This window comes from Ambystoma mexicanum, chromosome 8 (assembly GCF_040938575.1).
Source record: "Ambystoma mexicanum isolate Mex_15411 chromosome 8, UKY_AmexF1_1, whole genome shotgun sequence".
Classification (NCBI taxonomy): domain Eukaryota; kingdom Metazoa; phylum Chordata; class Amphibia; order Caudata; family Ambystomatidae; genus Ambystoma; species Ambystoma mexicanum.
This window is the reverse complement of record NC_090929.1, coordinates 714,567,290-714,586,914: the sequence shown is the minus strand read 5'-3', so window position 1 is coordinate 714,586,914 and position 19,625 is coordinate 714,567,290. Positions and strand designations below refer to the sequence as shown.

The following is a 19,625-nucleotide window of genomic DNA, read 5'->3' as shown; positions in this document are numbered from 1 at the left end:
ACATGTACCTAACGCCATCAAGCATGGCGGAATGTACCATTCCGCCATGGTGAGAAGTACGGCATCGCGAATCAACCGTAAATGGCCCCACTGAGTGCCTGTACACCGCTCCCTGCCCACAAAGTACAACTCCCCGTAGGTGCAATGAAGTCACAATGCAACCAGTGAAATGTACAAGTCACCCATGCATGCCAACGAACAAAAGAAACACAACAGGGGCCAATGGGAGCTGCAGGGCACAGATGGCACGAATACAGAAGCCATCCCAATGGACATGACCACAGTCCCCCACCAAGAAACGCACGCAAACACAGGCAATATTCCGAGAATCACATCATTCCACCAGTCCACCTGGCTGACCGGCATCTGTTACACAAAACCCAATCCCCCGCCCCTGAGCATGACAACATTCAAACTGTCATATTGGCAGCCCCCATCCCTGACCTCACGGGCTTCGTAGGCAAACGCGCCCAGTACAGTACCACGCAACTAAACTCCGAAGCTGGAACCCAATGCAGATCTCCTCACAATACATCGCCCCCCAAATAGGCACATGCCACATCACTTGCAAAGAAAAACGCTACACGGGCCAAATCAGAATAGTAATTTAATGCACATCAAAATCACCAAGCCCATACAGCCATCAGGCCATGAACTCCAAAACACTTTTCACCATTGTGGGCTGCATCCGCAAGAAATGACCAGCCACTACTTGTGTGACGCCCTGTTCCATCATGGTACACAGAGCCACATTCACGTACGAAAAGGCAACATGGAAGCGCACAGAACCGCAGGGCGTCCCAATGGGGAGGCACTAGTCCAGCTGAAAGGCCGAAATGTTGCTCCGAGCCACCAGTACTGCGTAAGGCCATGTGGCCCATTGGCGATCGTCCCATAAGATCGTAATGCTGCTCCACTGATTAACACGAAGCAGCAGGTGTCGGGAGTAAAACCCATCTGCAGGAGTGGCATACAGATGGCAGTGGCAAAAGGGGAGGAGATACCTGTCAACCAAAAGAAAAGAAAAAGAACAGAATGGCCATCAGAACTACATTCCAACAACTCACTCCAATGATCACACTAAATCCACAGCCATATGCATGCTAGCCCACTCCAAAGGATCATCACCACCCCAAAACCACTTGCGACTCATAACCATCTATATCGAGGTGCAAACACCATCACGAACGAGTGTACCTGTGCATGCGTCTGTCGTAACAGAATCCATCAGATGGGAATGTTAACGTGCATGGACACAAGTGTCTGAGGGCGCTTCGAGACAGGGAGGGCTCAACAAGGCCAGATAGACGATGGTCCCACTATGGCAGCCCTGCATCACATAGCGTAGGGGAGGCGGATAGATCCCAAGAAGCCCTGTACATGGCAAACTCTGTATCAAATCACCTGCCCATGCATCCATTCATCATTCCCTCATCCCGGGATTAAAACGCCTGAATATTTACTCACATAACATTAGAAATATCCATTGAGTCTGTGCGTTATGCAGCCTGCAAAATCCACAGTGCCCCAGCCCGGAATTCCAGTGTAGTGAAGTAACATGTATTTGGGAACGTCCGGCCTCACCGCCCACGTCGCAATTGCGCATCCCAAACTATTCATATCAATCATTGCATCCTCGCCATGGCCCCTGTCTCAAGGACATAGAACAATAGTACGTTATATTTGCAGTCAGACCTGTGGGCATTTCCTCGCCGCTAGCTGAAAACCGAAAGCGCCGCCCTTCGAATTCCTCATTTGCAACATCACGTCGAAGAGGCATCTGTGGCCGTTTGAAATCACTAATTATTCCATCGAGTGCGGCTGTGTGTGAAAATGGCAACTGCCGTCACCCACAAATGGGACGCCCCGCCCATCGTTGCAACTCGGTACAGTGATGCATGAGGGCCCACCGTTACTCGAGTACTACGTTCCACTGACCCTTCACAAGTCTGTTCGCGACTGCACAGATAGTATGTGAAACAATGGGACCACAGCAGGATGAACATATCTAACAATCTTACACGGCCATCGGGTACAAATACATGATTGCAATAGCAAGATGCCATTCCCCGAATTGCAGCGTTGTGCGCGGGACGTGCCCGGCCAAAGGGGAGAGCAGTTTGCACAGGTGGAATTAATCACCACAGGTGGAGGCCATACAGCCTGAAAACACATAAATTGCACAGCCAGTCTCCTCCCACAACCACACCGAAATGCTACCGGCAGGACTCGCGATGTTGGCCCTGGGGGACCTGATAGCACTGCAAGTACTCCAACTCCAAGAAGAAGACGAACACCAACTACAACCGGCCGCACAGAGGAGACGCAGGAGGAGGAGGAGGGCAAGGCAGGGCCAGCAAGGGCCGCCAGCACAGCCACTACCACCACGCAGGCAGCCCGCAATCCCACGCCTCCGAGCACATCCGTTCAACCTCACTGATGAGCAGATCCACACCCTCTACCGTTTGGACCGGGACACCATAACCGCCATTGTGGACATGACACAGGCTGACCTTGTCAGCATGATAGATAGCCCAACCGCCATCCCACCCCTACTGAAGGTGGTGTCTGTACTACACTTCCTGGCCACAGGCACCTACCAGCACACAGTCGGACAGTTGCATGGCATTTCTCAGCCACTGTTCTCACGGACACTATTTCAAGTGCTCGATGCCCTCCTGCAGCACGCAGACGACTACATCTCTCTACCACGCTCGGAGCAGGAAATTACCAACACATAGGTGGGATTCCATGCACTTGCCGGCATACCGGGTTGCATTGGTGCCATCGACTGCACCCATGTGGAATTGGTCGTCCCACATGCCATGGAGGCCCAGTACCGCAACCGAAAACAATTTCATTCCCTGAATGTACAAATGGTGTGTGACTCCAACAGGATCATTACACATTGTTGTGCCCGATTCCCTGGATCAACCCATGATTCTATGGTCTTGAGGAACTCTACAATACCACGCTACATGGAGCGACACGCAGGGAACAGATCCTGGCTACTCGGTGAGTCTCATTACATGCATGATTATGTGGGGTATGTGATTTGGCAATGACCTGGCAGGAAGGGGGGGGGGTGCGTACGTAGCAATGGCATTCCACATCATACGTTTCTCGTCCACATACAGGTGATGCTGGATATCCACTGAAGAGATGGCTCCTCACACCAGTCCGGAACCCACGGGACCAGCATGAGGAGGACTACAACCATGCCCACTCACGTACCCGTGTAGTCATTGAACAGGCATTCGGCCTACTGAAGGGTCGTTTCCGCTGCCTCAGCAGGTCTGGCGGGGCACTCCTGTACCGCCATGTGAAGGTTGCAAAGATGGTCATGGCATGTGTCATGCTCCACAACATGTGCGTACGTAGAAATGTGCCCATGCCCCCTGACGCAGAACTGCAAGCACCTGATGATGGTCATGATGAGGGTGGGGATGTGGCAGCACCTCATGGAGTCTGCGAGGCACCGGAGGCCCGTGACATTCGTCAGCATCTCATTGATGCATGCTTCTAGCACTAACGCCTGGTGGCTGATACATGGACACGGGACTCGTGACACTGTGTGTGTCTGGGACATGCACAATATGGACTGTACGCCTATGATGGCCTAGTACACAAAGATCAATGTCCACACATCTCATTGGTTGATCGTGCACTGTTTATGGCATATGTGATATCATGTTGAACACCCTATCGACCCGCCACCCAAGTGAGCCCAACACACCCCCTCCACCCTCCTACCTCCCCCCCGAACACCAGTGTCCAAAGATGCTCATTGTCAGTGGGCTGTCGCTATTGCAAGCCCCCTCTGCGGGTATCAGGGGCACCCCTGCCTGTGGAGCGCAGGTTCCTCCCAGATCTACGTTGGGGGCTGCCCTGGACGGAACTTGCAACGGATGATGTCTCTGCCTGCTCACGTCCATGCATGTCCCTAAGGGTTTGCGAGAGCTCAGTGAGCACACAGCGCACTGCGGCAAGTTCGGCACATACGTCTTTGGACGTCGCATGCAGTTCCCCCCTCAGGCTCTCGGTGCTTCTCTCCATTTGGACTCTCAGGCTCTCGGTGCTACTCTCCATTTGTGCCCTTAGCGTCTCTGTACCTCTCTCCATTTCTGCCCTAAGTGTCTCAGTTGATGTTTCTATGTCTGCCTTAGTGCCCCCACATTCATCGGCATGGTCCTTGAGGAGCGTGGCCAGTTGCTGCTGTTGCACGATTAACTGGTCGAGGGACTGTTGCCTCTGCTGGGCCATGGCCATTTGCGGGGGTGTCACAGAGGGGCTGTTGTCCTCATGTTGCCTTGCCACAGGGCTTGTGGGGGATGGCCAGTCGTCGTCTTGTGGGTGCCCCTGCGTGGTATCCTCATGTTGTACGGGATGGGACAGACAGGGGGATTGGGACAGGTCATGGATGGATCTGACTTCGACATCCCCGTTTTCTGTGTCGGAGCATGCTGCCATCAATGGGGTGTCACCTATGGTGCTGCTGCCACCAGAGGCAGTGCCTTCTGTGGCATCCATTGGGGGGACCTGTGGTGGTGGTGTTGTGGGCATGCTGGCTGCTGGGGTGCCTGTTGATGTTCCCTCCTCTGTGCTGCCACATGATTTGTGCTGCTGCCGTGTCTTGATGCGTGCAGCTGAGGTGGAGGGTCTCTGGCCGTTGGTCTTGGCCCTCTTTGCAGGTGTGCTGGTAGGGGTGTCCTGTAGCTCGTCGTTTGGATCGGACCCTGTGGTGGAGTAAAGGAGGGCGAGGGTTATTGATGGGTCTGTGGGAATTGGAATGGCATTGTATCACATGCATTGGGGTGGTACCTGAGGGTGATTTGGGTCGGGGCCTTGGAGGTGCTTTCATTTGTGTGTGGAGTGAGGGTGCAGTTGTTTGGCAGCCTGCAGTTAGGGTGTGCCTGCTGCACGTGTAGTGCGTGTTTTAGGGGTTTTTAATTATTTATGTATTTATTGTGGGTTTTAACGTGCGCTATCAGGCCGATGTGTGTGGACGTTCTCCTGGACATGTGTTTCTGTTGCACTATGTGGACGCATGGTACTTCACATGGATGGACTGTGTGGATTTGGCATTGTTTTATTTGGGCCACCTACCTGATTCTTCGGATGTCTGCACTCCTTTCTCCATCCCTCCGACTCCCTCTATGCTCTCCATTCCGATGGTGGAGGCACATATTTCTTCCCAGGGGGTCAACTTGATGGGTGATTCAGGACCTCCCCCGGTGGCTGTGGCAATGTTGCGGTTGGCAGAGAGTATGCTGCGGACGCGTATCCGCAGGTCGTCCCATCGCTTGCGGCATTGCTGTGGGGTGCGGGGTGCGGTCCCCACCGCACTTACCCGCTGTGCCACCAGAGCCCATATGGCCTTCTTGTTTGCAAGTGCTGTTCTGGTCATTTGCATGGAGAAGACGACGGCAGCATTCTCCTGGAGGGTCTCTGTTAGCACGGTGAGTTCCTCACGGGAGAAGTGGACCTGCCGCTTGCGGTCGCACGCTTTCTTCGCTACTTTTCCCATTTTTCTTGGTTTCGCTAGGGTGGATGACGGGTTGGGGTGTGTTTCAGGGTAGTGATTTTAGTGGTTGTGTGGTTTTAGTGGTTTTATAGGTGTACGGCGGGATGTTTCCCGTTCCGGGCCCATGTTTTGGCTTCCGTTTCCGTATATTTCCGGTCACCGTACTTTCCGGTAGGCGCACACTGCGGTGACCGCTAAGAGGGGTGGCGGTATTGCACCTAGGGCGCCGTACGGCGGCGGTGTGGGCCGTTTTGGGGTCATTTCCGCCATCGCGGACTTTGCACTTCCGCCATGGCGTGGTGCTCGTGCCCGATGGGTCGGAATGGGCCGCACTTTGCTCCTTCGTGCAATGGCGGAAACGCTATTTACGCTGTGGCGGTCCGGTCAGTCACTTTCCGCCAGGGTCGTAATGAGGGCCAAGGTCTACTAGAACCGTTATTGTTGTTTTCTTCCCTGCCCCCTCCTCCCTCTTCTTTTGTCTTGTAGAGCCTTGAAACACCATTTGGTGTGCTTTATAAATGCCCAATAAATAAATAAAATAAAGGCAAGACCGGAGTTGTTTTCGAACTGTCATTTTGAACTTGTAAAGACTTGCAGTGTTGGCCTAAATAGAACTCTAACCCTGAGAACGTTTCCCGGTTTCCATCGTTCTATTTTGTTTCTGAATTGGTAGGACCAGTTAGGAGGTAGGATGTTGGACCAAGGACTTTTTAGTTGATAGGGACCCTTAGTTTTAGTTTATTAAGTGGGGAACTTCTCTCGTAGATACAGGGCAAGGTAAGCGTTTTTCTTTTTAGTTAAATAAAACCTTCTAAAAAATGTAATCACGTTACGCTAGCCATGGACTAGTGATAATTGACTTGGCGAGTAAGAAATAGTGTACTGTGTGCAGTTGTAGAAAAGCGGTGGCAAGTAACTTTTTTTGGCTGACTAGTAGCTTGCACCTTGAAAAAAATAGCAGAGGTTTTGGAAGAGTTGTCTGCCTGGTTGTTACCTTTACCAGCGGAACCTGTCATGTCAGGTAATGTCGGCTCACGTTACTCTATGGAAGATATAGTTGTGGTGTCTGCGTGGGATAAAAATCCTACAATATTAAGTCAATTTTTCACTGGTTCAGTTCTTCAAAATAGTAACATTCAATAGTAAATCAAGGGCCGCTCATGTCCATGCCCATTTTGCATTTCGCATTCCCTTCTCCATCTCCCAACACTAACTGAATGTTTGAAGCACAGATGTCTTCTTTCCATCCTTCGAGTCTAAAGTGCACGAAAGAAATTATTAATTTAGTGTCATGAATGATTTATTGGTTCTCTTCCGGTTTCCATGACTATATCTTTAATTAGCAGGCAAAGGTAAAATGTACACCTCTGACTGGGATAGCAGATTACCTCGGACCACTGCACATTGGATGGGCTGCAGAAATATTTTACGAGTCATGTATGTGTTTTTGTAAAACAAATGCTGGGATTGCATAGGGACAGTACTTCAACTATGAAAAGGACCTAAATTTCCATGAAAGCGGAAGAATACATTTTTCTCTTTGTTCTCATTTACGAAGTTATCCTACGTTGTTCTGCCCTTTTGGAGTTACATGACCTCTGCTCCCTCTTTCCTCACGAGATGTGCGGTGTCATGGTGATGAGAGGCTTTTGCTTGAAAAATGTGTGCTACAGAGCCAACCGTTATGACGATGCGTCTGTTCACATCTCATAATTTGGAATAAATCCAAACGAGGAACATTCTAGCTGACAATGGTTTGCACTCATATTTGTGATTGTTCTTTTGCTAAAGTTCTTTTGCTACGAGTCTCTTAAAAAAAAATGTTTTTAATTATTTGTTTTATTTGATTTTATTAAAATGTTTATAGTACTCAAGGTACTTTTACATTATAAACATACAAATTAATTTCGCTAATAAAAATAAAAGAAAAAAGGGGAGGAATAAGAAGGGGGGAAAGGGGCACATACAAATCATTTTGAATTATCCCTCAACTAGCTTCATTTTGCAGTAGTACTTATCGGAATTCAATTTGATATGAAACAATACTGTAAGAGGCCAACACATCCTGTCACTTCTAGTTGTTAGCTAACATATGCAGTGAAAAACAGTGACCAACGGCACCTTAGCTAGATTGCCATGCACTTTTCTAAGTCGGCCTGTGCACCCATCATCTCCGCCTCAATTCTATCGAAAATGAGGCCAGGAATTTTACCAGTGCCAAGGAGAGATGAGCAGTCGTCCTAAGCCTATGCCATAGATCTGCGGCTATGATACCAGTAGGGGAGTTAATATAAGGTTCAAAAGTTGTGATACTCCTGTCCATCAACCTAGGCCAATACATGACCAGATGATTCAATGACTCTAATTCCTCTTCACACAATCTGCAGACTCGTAGTTCCGACGAGATCCCCAATTTAGGCCTGATAACTTCCACAGTTGGCCGGCAATTGCATCTAAACTTAAGATACCAATCTCTGAGTTTTGCAGAGGGAATTTTTTTTTCTCATATAATCTGAATTACCTAGTCGGTAAATACAGTAGTTCCTGTCCACTGAACCTTTTTAGTCACCCTAAATCTTGCAAATCTGCAGTGTGATCCAATCTTTTGACCTTTGTTTTCAGTTTTGAAAAAATTGGAAGTCCCAAAATCTGAGCTTGCCCCATCTCTGACATTCCTGGGTTGGGTAAATCATTACCCCCACTGAACTTCTGCTGGAAGAAATTCACCCAGTCTTCCTCTGCTACACCAGAAATCTGCAAAGGAGTTTGGAGCCCGTTCTTTTCATTGAGTGTTCACCATGTGGCTCACAAGTCTTTTTTTTACAAGCTTTGACAAAATGGCCTGCTTATTATACATGCATTTCTGTATTTTACGGTGTCTACACCATCACTTATATTTCTGCTGCAGGGAGTTTATTGCCTCATGTTTCACTTTCCCACTCTTCGATGGGGCCTTCGGACCGACCAAATTCATTTTCTTAAAAATGTTTTTCCCTCACTTACCTTCCAGTCAAAGATGTGTCGTTTGACATCCAGGTTCAGACCAAAAGGCCTTTAATGTTAGTACCTACTGGAATTGGGGAGGGGGCAACAACCTATAAGGGTAGAGGAAGTGTCAGTTAGGCGTTCATCAGAAAGGGGGGGGATAGTGTGTCTCTCCCAAGGGCATTACTCCAATTGTCCTCAAGGACCTCCTGCTTACAGGCATACATTTCTGAAAAGTAGACAAAATTCCAAGTTCAGGAAGGGGTGATTTGCGCAGGTCAGGCAACAACTATGTAGGGAAAAATTCCATAGTTTGAGGAAAAATCGGGGAAATGACAGAAAAAAAAGGTATGGGGTGGATATGGTTGGGCTGGTAAGGCAAATGGCTTCTGTGAATTTTGAGAAAAATAATGCTCCGCTACATTTCCCCGACTCTTCCAGTTAGGAAATCACACATTTTTCATAATCTTTCACAAAACAAGCAATACCACAAGCCAAAAACAGCCATGGTGTACACGATTTTTATGCTTACGGCCGAAACAGACGTACATAGCATGTGTAAATAAGGAAAACAAATGTGGTGTGGAAGGGCACGCATACATTTTTTGAAAGGGCACAGGCAGACCTTTTGATGGGTGGGTGACTTGTGCAGGTACAAAAGTGTATAGTGCCTAAAAGATTACCTTTGGGAAATGAAAGGGTTGTGTGACAAAGTGCAGCAGCAAGTGTGTCAAAAAGTTATGAAAACCACACAAACACGACAAATGTCGTACCTTCCCGCGTTCCCACAGGTGTCCCAAAGAAAACGGTACGTCACATGTGTGGGTGCACCTACCTGGGTGCAAAGGGGAAAAGGCTAAACCACTGGTAACCCCAAGTCTTTCGACAGAGCAGATTTGCAGGAATTTTGCTCATGTGGACAACCTACAGATTTTGGCCTAGGGTGTCAAAGCCACCAAGGAAAACGGGGAACCCCATGCATTTCCGAAAAGAGGACACCCGTGGGAATCCAGAGGTCTGACTTGCGCGAATTGGCCCAGAATGTATTACCCACATTCCCTGATAGGGTCTGAAATCTGGCGAAAAAAACACAATTTTCGCACATTTCTCTCTGCTCACCCCCCGAAACACGCTGCCAACAACACATGTCCTACCTTCCCCCGTTCCCACAGCTGTCCCGATTAAAACGGTACCTCACATGTGTGGGTGTACCTACCTGGGCGAAAAGGAAGAAGGCTAAACCACTGCTATCCCCCCAAAGGGGGCATGAGGTGTTGCAGCCACCAAGGAAAGCAGGGAACCACAGATGTCGGGGCTGATGTCCCTGGCCTTCGGCGGCTGTTTCCCATGCCAAAAAGGACAAGCTGTCTCGTCCTTGGCACTACGAATGGCATTTAAAAGGTTAAAGAACCCTGCAGAGCCTGGAAGGGAGCCGAGGGCCAAGACGCTGATCCTTTGTTATTGAAGGGCTGCAGCAGGGCTGAGGAGCTGTGCCTTCTAAGAGCCAGAGAGGGCAGATCATTTCCTGCGGACTCTTTCCGCAGAAGTACTCGTTTCCTCGGGACATATGAAGGGAAGCCCAGGCAGCTGAGGGGCAGGTGGGAAGACCCTGCCCTCAACCCAGAAAGCTCCAGAGAAGTTGCTCGCCAGAGCCGCACTAACCGGGTGAGTCTCTTGGCAAGGGTGAGGAAATCCTGGTGAGGATGTGTGTGGCTCGATGGGAACCAGAGCATTGAATTTGGAAAAGAAAGCAGGAAATAAAAAGGCCCATGATAGGCATTATGAGACTTGGAAGTTCTTTTTGAAATGAAGTGATATTGAACTGTAAAATAACGTAACCGAGTGGTCTTGCAGAAAACAAAAGTATGCCCATTCAAAAGACTCTGTGCACTGTTTGATTCAGCCCAACCGTTGAAAGGCTTTGCAATCTCTGCGAGGCCCGGACTTGGGTAAGGAAAACCCAAGGGGCCGGGTGTGAAGAAGGGTACAGAAACTGTGGCTAAAGTATCAAGGTAAGGTAAGGTAAGGCAAGGCAAGGCAATGCAAGGCAAAGCAAGGCTGAAGAGTGTGAATCTGGTCAAATATTTGCAACTGTGTGAAAAGCATACAAGTACCATAAGGCATAGAAAATGCTAAAGAATAAAGCTAGGGGAAGGGAACCTTGAGAAAGTAAATTGAAGCAGTTTGAGCCTGAAAGAGGGCAACCAAGAAAGAAGTTGAAAATGAGAGGCTGGGTCCCGGTTGAGGGGGCCTAGAGAGACTTACATATTAACTTTTCTTTGGAATTTTGTATTGGTGCTGTAAAACGCAGGGGGTTGACCTGGACTTGGTCGGGGGGTGGGGGGGGAAAGGGAGACCCAAAAACCCCAAATTTTGAGACGGTGTACGTGAATTTCAAGCAGTTTCTGGAGGGCCGAGCCAGCTACCCCAGGTGTACTCACATAGCAGTGTGTCCATACGTCAAATGCTCCACCCCACCCGTGTGCTATACATGTGGGCAAGAATCTTTATATGCCATTTTGACATCCTTTTGTTTCCCAATGATTTTCCGTTTGCATTACATTTCCCTATTTCACTTGTATGGTATTCGAGTGAGGGCAGGTAATAGGTTTACTTGTTATTGTTTTGGACCTACGACGGAGTAGGACTGTTTTCTTTTTATTTCGCTGGTAGAGTGTGCTCTCTTCTTTAGTGTTAGGGCAAGACAGGAGTTCTTCCAACTACCTCTTGAAGTAAATAAAACGGTGATTTGTATTGTTTGTGTCCTTATCCTCCTTGTGATACCATGCATGTCTCAGTGTCTCTTATTGTATAGTGCTTGGTCCCAGAAGCTGATTTAAACAAGCATATTTAGTCCAGTTGCATGGAACTCTTTTATTTTTTTATTTTTTTTTTTTTACTCCAGGAACAGGTTACCAAATGCTTGGTTGTCCCACCACACCAGTTGTTTTTGCTCTCTTGAGCGATAGATCTTTCTGTGCCTGCAGTAAGTCAAAGGTGAACTGTGAAATTTCTCAGTATTTGCCACTTTCTGCAGTTTTCTTCAATTTTTTTTTTTAAAAACCATACTTTATTGCCTGTTTTTATAGTGATATTTTCGAATGGCATATTTTCGAATGCCATTATGTCGACGCAATTTTGACACATTTTTCTTCGAATTTTTTATTTTTTTACTTTATGTTTAAAATGGGGGGTTTCCCCCAAACCTCTTTTTTTTAACACTTTTTTTTACTTAAACAAAAAAACATAAAATAAAAAAAAAAATATTCGATAAAAACATTTCAGCAAAATGTTTTCGAAATAATGGTGTTTCGAAAATATGTATTCGAAAATATGACATACCTTATTGCCCTATAATTAAGTTTGCAGATCCTAGATAGAAGTTTAACAGACTTGGAAACAGCTGTAAAAGACCAACCCGAATACAAATATTCAACTTAACACCCCAGATATATTTACAGCCTGCTGGGCAGTGCATTGTGGGACACTAAGATAGAGACCTAGCACCGCATTTGGACCAATGGTTAAGTGATCAACAGACATACGTGGAGAAGACATGCAGCTTTCTTCAAACTCCTCATTTTTCCACCTACATTTTGCTGATTGAATTCTGAACCAGTTCTGTTTGCTGAGCGCATATCATCTGGCCTCCGGATTGCGTTTAGTTTCTGAGAATTAAATATAATTACAGGTCCCTACAATATCCTTTTTTGCCATTTTCGTCTGTATTTATCCATATTTATTTTTTGACTTCTTATCTGTATCCACATTTATTATTTGTTTTACTAAGTTTTAATAGTATTTTCCACTTTTTTTCAAATCATATGTTGACACGGGTGCTTTAACTTTGAAGTTGCATTTTCACATTTAATATGCATAGCTGGGTGCAACGTTGCAAGGTGCAAGCTACTAGTGAGCTATAAACACTCATTTGACCCCCTCAATTCTTAACATCTAGAGCACACAATTTCTCGTGAAGGGAATATTATCACTAGCCAAACATCCTTCAGGTTGACAATGTTGACTTCAATCATCCATTCTCCAATCACTGCTGTTCTGCAGATGAAAGGGCTGAGGGTTTCAAATCTAGTGCTGAAAACAGAGGGTGAATTAAAGCTATATGCCAGGTCATCAGGAGGCCCTGCACAGGTTACACAAAAAGTCACTTTGATGAATTACGCTTTCCAAGTTACCAGTCTGCGGTCAGCAAGGCTTGGCTGACATCGTGGAAACAAATGCTTTTCCATTTTTTCTGGCTTTTACGCATAAAAACAGACCTGAAACAAATGAATTTCTATCTGTATTTTTTATGTAAAATAAAATGTAAAAACGGCAAAGCGTAGCCCTAAATATAATTCAGGATAAACTGACATCACTAATGCAGTGGAATTCGTTTAATTTGAACTCAAGCAAATGGTTATCACAATCATAAACTTTATTTCGGTTAGTCAACCATAAATGTACACACACATAAAAAGACAATGAATTCATGGTACAGAAAAAAAAAAAAAAATCGAACATCATAACACCATCATATCGAAGTTTGACGTGACCACAGAATTCATTAAAATACATAAAAGACTAGGGGTAGATCTTTGCTACAAAGTGCATGTGCTTTTTATACTTAGATACACATGTTAGAAAGAAAACGATATATAATAAAACAGAATGCGGAGAGTCAACAACTCACAGCCTCATCTAAGTAACATCAATAATCGCGGCTATGTACTCGCAATTACATTCTAAGCAGCCATGCTCTATGGAGCAAATGATTAGTTAAGACAATCATTTCATTGATTAATTTGATTATTGGTAGTTATATTAATTTGCCTACTTACCAAGAACAGATGTATGGGAATTCATCTTGCCCCATTCATTTTTCATCACCTGGCCCCCTAAGCTTCCAATGACTGGTTTGTCCATCGTTTTGTTTTTTAGCATTTTACCACATAAGAGGGGCCCAGGTTTTTAAACCTATGAATGGCTCAAATCACGCTTTTGGATACATTTCCGGGTAAGACGAGCATACACTACAGAGAGTTGTCCAGGTACAACTGGGTACTTCAAAAAAGAGGCATCTACAGTTCTATATTTCCATGTCTAACATATGAGGCTTGAATATGCAATAATAATCGATGACAATTCATTTATTCTTAGAAAAATAACACAAATCTATTTTACCAAAAATATAACGTCAAAGAAATTGGACACAGAACTCAAATCTTGGTGAGGTTAGCTTGATAAACATTTAACAGCTGTGAGGAGAACACAGGAACACACTCAACCAGACCCTTCAACCATCCTGATCAGCCTTTACCCTTGGTCCCCATACACCATCTTAGATAGATTCTGAATACGTTGAAACCACTGTATGTGGTAAAGGAACTCATGATTTTATTACGAAGGTGAACTGTATGTAATCTAATGTGGTCTTAGATAGTTCCCTTGTGCCAATAGCGTTGGCCTCACTGCGCATGGCTCTGTTAGAACGGAGGGCAGGGTGAGTCACCCATTACTTCTGTGCCGATCTGAACATCTCTATATTGTTTGTGGTTTGTACAGACGGGGCACGTTAGCCCCTGGATTGTGGAGTACAGCAATTGACTGAATTGTTGTTCATAGAAGATGGGTAGGGTCTGAGTCTGTTAAGTGCATTCCTGGTCCGTTGTCTTAAGAAGTATGGGTAGTATAAGGATGCAAGGTTTTTAGAAGTGAGGAGCTAGTTGAATGATGAGAGGGAGTGTAGGAGAATGGGGGGCGTTGGGGTGTTGTTTCATAGCTCTCGGTTGTAGATTTCACCTGAGATTCAAGGACAGGTTAGTGGCGCGTAACAGAGTATCCATCAATCAGATTAGGTTCTCATCGAAGGTAGTGCAATGAGTTTAGCAAATGCTTGTCTTAAAGTTGCCCAAGTTTCTGGTGCACAGTTTCCAATTTGTCCCCATTATCTTTCATTTCTTTCAAATGCCAAAAGCCAAGTCTTGAGCTGTTTCCTGAGTCAGTTGATTCACTTCCAGGTGGAGAGGTTTGGGTAGAGTGTTCCACAGTTTCGTAGTCACAGAGCTGAAAAAGTGGGTCCTCCTTGCTATTTTTGTTGAACTTGGGAATTAGAGCTAGTGAGCATTGCTGGACTTAAGTGTTCTGTAGGGTTTAACCTTAAGAAGTGCTCCCTGCATGGTATGAACGTTGCGTGATTCAAAGGTTTTGAAATTAACCAATTTTTGAGCGGCAGCCAGTGGAGAATGTTATGTTGGCATGATTTGCTCAAATCGCTTTTTTGTAAGCAGTGGTCCTGCTGCTGTGTTTCGAAGTCTTTGAGATTTCCTCTTTAGGTAATCTTGGAGTCCGAGACTCCCAGGTAAGCTTTTGGCATGGTCTTATTTAGAAAGTGTTAGAAAAATAATGACCACGGCCCTGTGAGTGAATGTTAAGTTGAGTAAGATGCAGTGTATAATGCGCAGCTGGGAGAAACAGCTTCTGACTATGGCTCTGATCTGCAGATCAAGAGTTGGCAAAAACGTCCCTACTGCAAAAAAGATACATTTTCAATGCATTTTTGCATCAGGGCAAAATGTGCCCTAGTGCTAATACAGAATGGTATTAGCACTAGGATAAACTTTGCCCTGGTGCAAGAATGCATCAAAAAGGTATCTTTTTTGCACTATGGAAAAGTTTGCCACACTGCACTTGCGATGGTGAGTGGAGCTGCAAAGGGTTGGCTTAGGGGAGGGGGGGGGTTGTGAGATGGCAGGGATGGGTGATCCCCATCGGAGTTCCTGCGTGAGCAGAGGGGACTGTGTGCATCATGGGCTTGTGGGGGGGAGTGTGGGTGATAAAAGCATGTGTGCTGTTAGGGGATGGTGAGGTGTCTCTGTTGTGAGGAGGGAGACTATGAGCAATCTTTGAGTGTGTGAGAAGAGTGTGCATGATGTGCAGTTTCTTTAGAGGCGGTCTGGTGTGGTGGAGGGCAGTGGAGAGTGTGTGTGAGAGGGAGTTGCAGAGCTGACTCATCAGAGGAGTGGAGTAAGACGTGAGAAGGGGGTTGGTGTGGGTGTAAGGTCGGGAGATGACGTTGGATTGCTGATTTCCACAGGAGTGTTGAGAGAACTGAAAGGGGTCAGTGCTAGGCGTATGAAGGGATAGACTGAAGAGTGATTTGACTGGTTTGGGGGAGGTTGTAATGGTGTAAGTGTGAGGCGCAGGCAGGGATCTGTGGGGGGATAGGGTGAAGTGTGCAGAGAAGAGAGGGCTCAGGTGTTGCAGATTCAGTGTTTTAGAAAATTCTTGGGTAACTGTGGTGTGTGTGAGGGTCGGTGGGGCAGTCGTGAGAGCCGTATTGGCGAAGGTAGCCCGGGCAGCGATTATCATGCGAAGACCTTGATGGCATGGTGATGGGAGGGCAGGGGCGGGGGTGGATGAATGTGGGCTGGCAAGGTTAGGGCGGAGGGCTGTGAGAGCGGTGCAGAAGGAGGTGTCTGTGGAGGAGAGAAATCCCCCTTCCTTCCCCCAAGAGCTGGCCGTGTGTTGTGGTTGCGTATGAAGGAGGGGGAGTGGGCAGGGAGAGAGGTGGTTTCTTGTGTGCCATGGTGCCCCTCTAACCTATGATAAATCAAAAAGTTCACATTGTTAAAGCAAAGTCATAGCTGTAGGCTCAGTACTGTGATTAATCTGAGGTAATCGTCCCAAAGAACCTGGACTGGGTCCCTTCTCATGTGGCCAGGGAAAGGCAGACGCTACCTGATCCTGACCCTGGGGAGCGGCGGGTTGCCAGACATTTCGTCGAAAAAAATTGGTCGACCAGACAAATGGTCGAACCAATTTGGTCGAAAACCAAATGGTCGAAATTTTTTTATTTTTTATTTTAACCCTTTTTTTTTTTTTTTGGGGGGGGTCCCCCCAACCCCCTTTTTTTCTCTAAAAACCCCTTTTTTAACTAAACGAAAACCCGAAAAATAAATATATAAATAAAAAAAAAAATTCGACCATTTGGTTTTCGACCAAATTGCGTCGACCAAATTGCAGTCGACCAGTTTTTTTTCGACGAGTTGACTGGACACCGGAGCGGCGTTCTGCGGGAGGATCACATGGCGTCGTGGGGGAAGACTTGCATCGGGAAGAATGAGAGAACCCTCTAAATAATGTCCCTAATTACCCCCACAGTATTAATGGATTTTCATCAGATTGATGATTTTCATGCTTATACAACTAAGAACATTATGGACTTCCAGTCCCATAATGTTCATAGTACTGGGATGAGGAAGAGGGGCTCAGAGTTACCAAACTGTAGTATGCGGTCTAGTGGTCATAATAGCCCACATCTGAGTGGGACCTTTAAATGTTTAAAGGACCTTTTAGGTGCGGGTTGAGGAGAAGCAGCAGAGGCAACAAGAGTCGCAGAAACAGTTTGAAGCAGAGATGGGTGCCGCCGCTTTACTGATGGTGGGATGCCGAGAAGCTGTGACGCCCAATTAATGCAGAGGATGCACAGCGGGAAACAGTGCTGGGACCGGCTGTCCTAAAGGAGAGAAGTACTTTCCACGTCCTGCTCTCGCTGCCATGAGCAAATAGACACCGGGGCGCGTGTGGAGCTGGGAGAGCTCCACTGACGGCTTGCATGGCCCGATTGGAATTCTACCACAGTAGTCATTAGTGTCAAACCAACGGCCGAGCAGTGCAGAAGAGAAAGCGGGTCCGGAGTAGACACCAGCAAAAACCGGTGAGTTAGCCTAATCGAGGTAACACCAGGGTGCTCCGAGACAGATTTGCACGCAAGCTACATTTGAATACCAAACTGTTGATTTCAAACAAATTGAATGTAATGATGTGAAACGGAGAGGGTGAATTGAAGCAGATTACAACCCGCATTGTCAAAATAAAAAAGGGACAATTTCTAAACCAAGTGAATATGACTTATGGGAAAAGAGAGGCCCAATAAGAAAGCATTGTAACCTGCATTGCCCAAGCCAAAGAAGGGCAGATTGTAACCTGCATTGCCCAAGCCAAAGAAGGGCAGATACAAGACAACGGGGATACAATTCCACCAAACAGGAATATTGAAATAAGGGGGCGTGTTTCCTGCATTGCCAAAGACCAGCGATAACAGGTCAAACTGAATGCAGAAACTTGAAAGTTGTAAATCACATTATCAATATCCAGAGGGTTGAGTGGAAAGAAGTCAGAGATAGCAGGGTAAGATTCCTCCTCGTGGAAGGGATCAAGGGGGAGAGAATTGCAGCCTGCATTGCCAAGGGCTAACAAATGAATGCGAGAATCATCGTCCTCTTGTGTGTGAAAGAAGTTGTGACCCAATTGTGTTTCAAGTCAAAAGACTTACTCCAGATGATGTTGATTTAACTTTCCCCATTAAGGAGTTACACGTGGAAAGTTGTGAACAAGCCTTACCACACAGTAGTAGTAGTAGTAGTTTTGTCCTGGCAGGCGGGTATACCAGGAAAGGGACAATTGGTGGTTAGGGCTGGCAGGCGAGTGGACCAGGAAGAGAAGAAGCTGAAGTACTGTAATTGAGGTAGAAGGTGGAAAAGACTGAAATTCCACTACTGTGTTTTGATGAACTGTTACATAAACTATCCTGACTAAAGTAAAACTGTTGAATGGTCTATCCCGATTAAGGTGTTGTTTCTGAAGCTGAAATGTAACATAGTGAAACTAATTGGACAACTGTTAGCCGTGTGGACATACGCAAGTCCCCTTACCAAGGGAAGGACACTTTGGATACAAAGAACTGAATTCAAGTCAATACCTCCTGAATTGATCCAGGGTAAGGGGTTCAAACCCTGATCATAAGAGTTCTTGTTTTCTTTATATTTGTATACATGTTCAAGTTGCCAAACAATTCCTGTATGACTTTGATGTATGTATTAATTGTGAGGGACAGACATTCTGGACACTAGGTAATTTTCCTTTTAGTATTAGTTTGATAGGCAGGGAAATCCTTTCCAGGTTAGGGAAAGATAGGTGCTAATCAACCCTTTTGGGCGTCGCACTATGGGCTGCTAATACTTTTTTAGTTTTTAGGGGACCAGGGATTTGTGCAATTCATACCTCCGCTATAAAGAAATGACACATATGTCCGCAATTGGTTGCAACTATTTCCATGATCTGGGGGTGATCCAGGAGGAGCGCAGGTGTTTGGGCAGGAGGGCTTGCTGGGAAAATGAGGGTCACAGTGAGGCACCCCAGTGGAGAGACTGCCTGGGGTCTCCACTGCCTGGGGTCTTCCAATTTTAGGATTGGAATTGCAGGACTGTCTTAAAAATAAAAATAAAGTTAACATGTACTGGTCTTTGCCAAGCAGGATGTGGTTAGCTTGATATATGATATCATGGTTAGCTTAAAAAAATGTTTAATTCTGGTTTGCAATTATTTAAAAAAGAAAAAAACTTTCTTGGCTAGCACTCCCACACTGGACTTTGGCACTTCTAATAGTGGAGGAGATGATTATTACTGCATTCTCTCTTCTTTAGCCCCTTGAAGTGAACAGAGATGAGATTGGAGAGAGCCTTGAGGGCAAGAGAGAAATGCAGGGTGTGCTGTATTTTCATTGAACAGGGTAATTTAAACCGCTACACAAGTGTCAATTTAATTAGCGAAACCCCCAGAATTACATAGCAAATTGCTATGCAATATTGATAATGCGATACTGATTATTTTATGCCTTGTATAGAGTGAGTAGGAAGAGGAAGGAGAGGGTGTGGGGGTGCATATTGTGTTAAGCATATTGTTTTATGGATCTCGCATACACATTTCTCATAAAAACATGGTTTTAGTAAATTTCTTTGCAAACCAACGTGTTGATATGTGTATTTAAATTGTAGATGAAAAATACAGAAGACAATGCTCTCAAAGAACTTTTAATGATACATTTTATTCCTTTCATTTGAAACTTGAATTTGATTCAGAATGAGTGAAGGGTTTAGATATATACCGCCAAAGAAAAATGTGTTTCCACAAAATTCATGAGTAAGATGACTGTTGATAAATCCTACTGATTCTACATTTATCCAATAGCCAGTGCTGGATATGGATTTGGCTGAAGTGGTTGTTAAGGATTAACTTGCTGTTTTCCCTGATTCAGCTCGGCAGAGCACTCGGCATC

General features: G+C 45.9%; 1 protein-coding gene across 1 annotated transcript in view; it reads left to right on the top strand.

The window, feature by feature from the left end:
* The window catches only part of DNAJB12 (DnaJ heat shock protein family (Hsp40) member B12), a 658,221-nt gene that overhangs the window by 79,554 nt on the left and 559,042 nt on the right, over window positions 1-19,625 (top strand). The gene's annotated exons all lie outside the window — the stretch shown is intronic.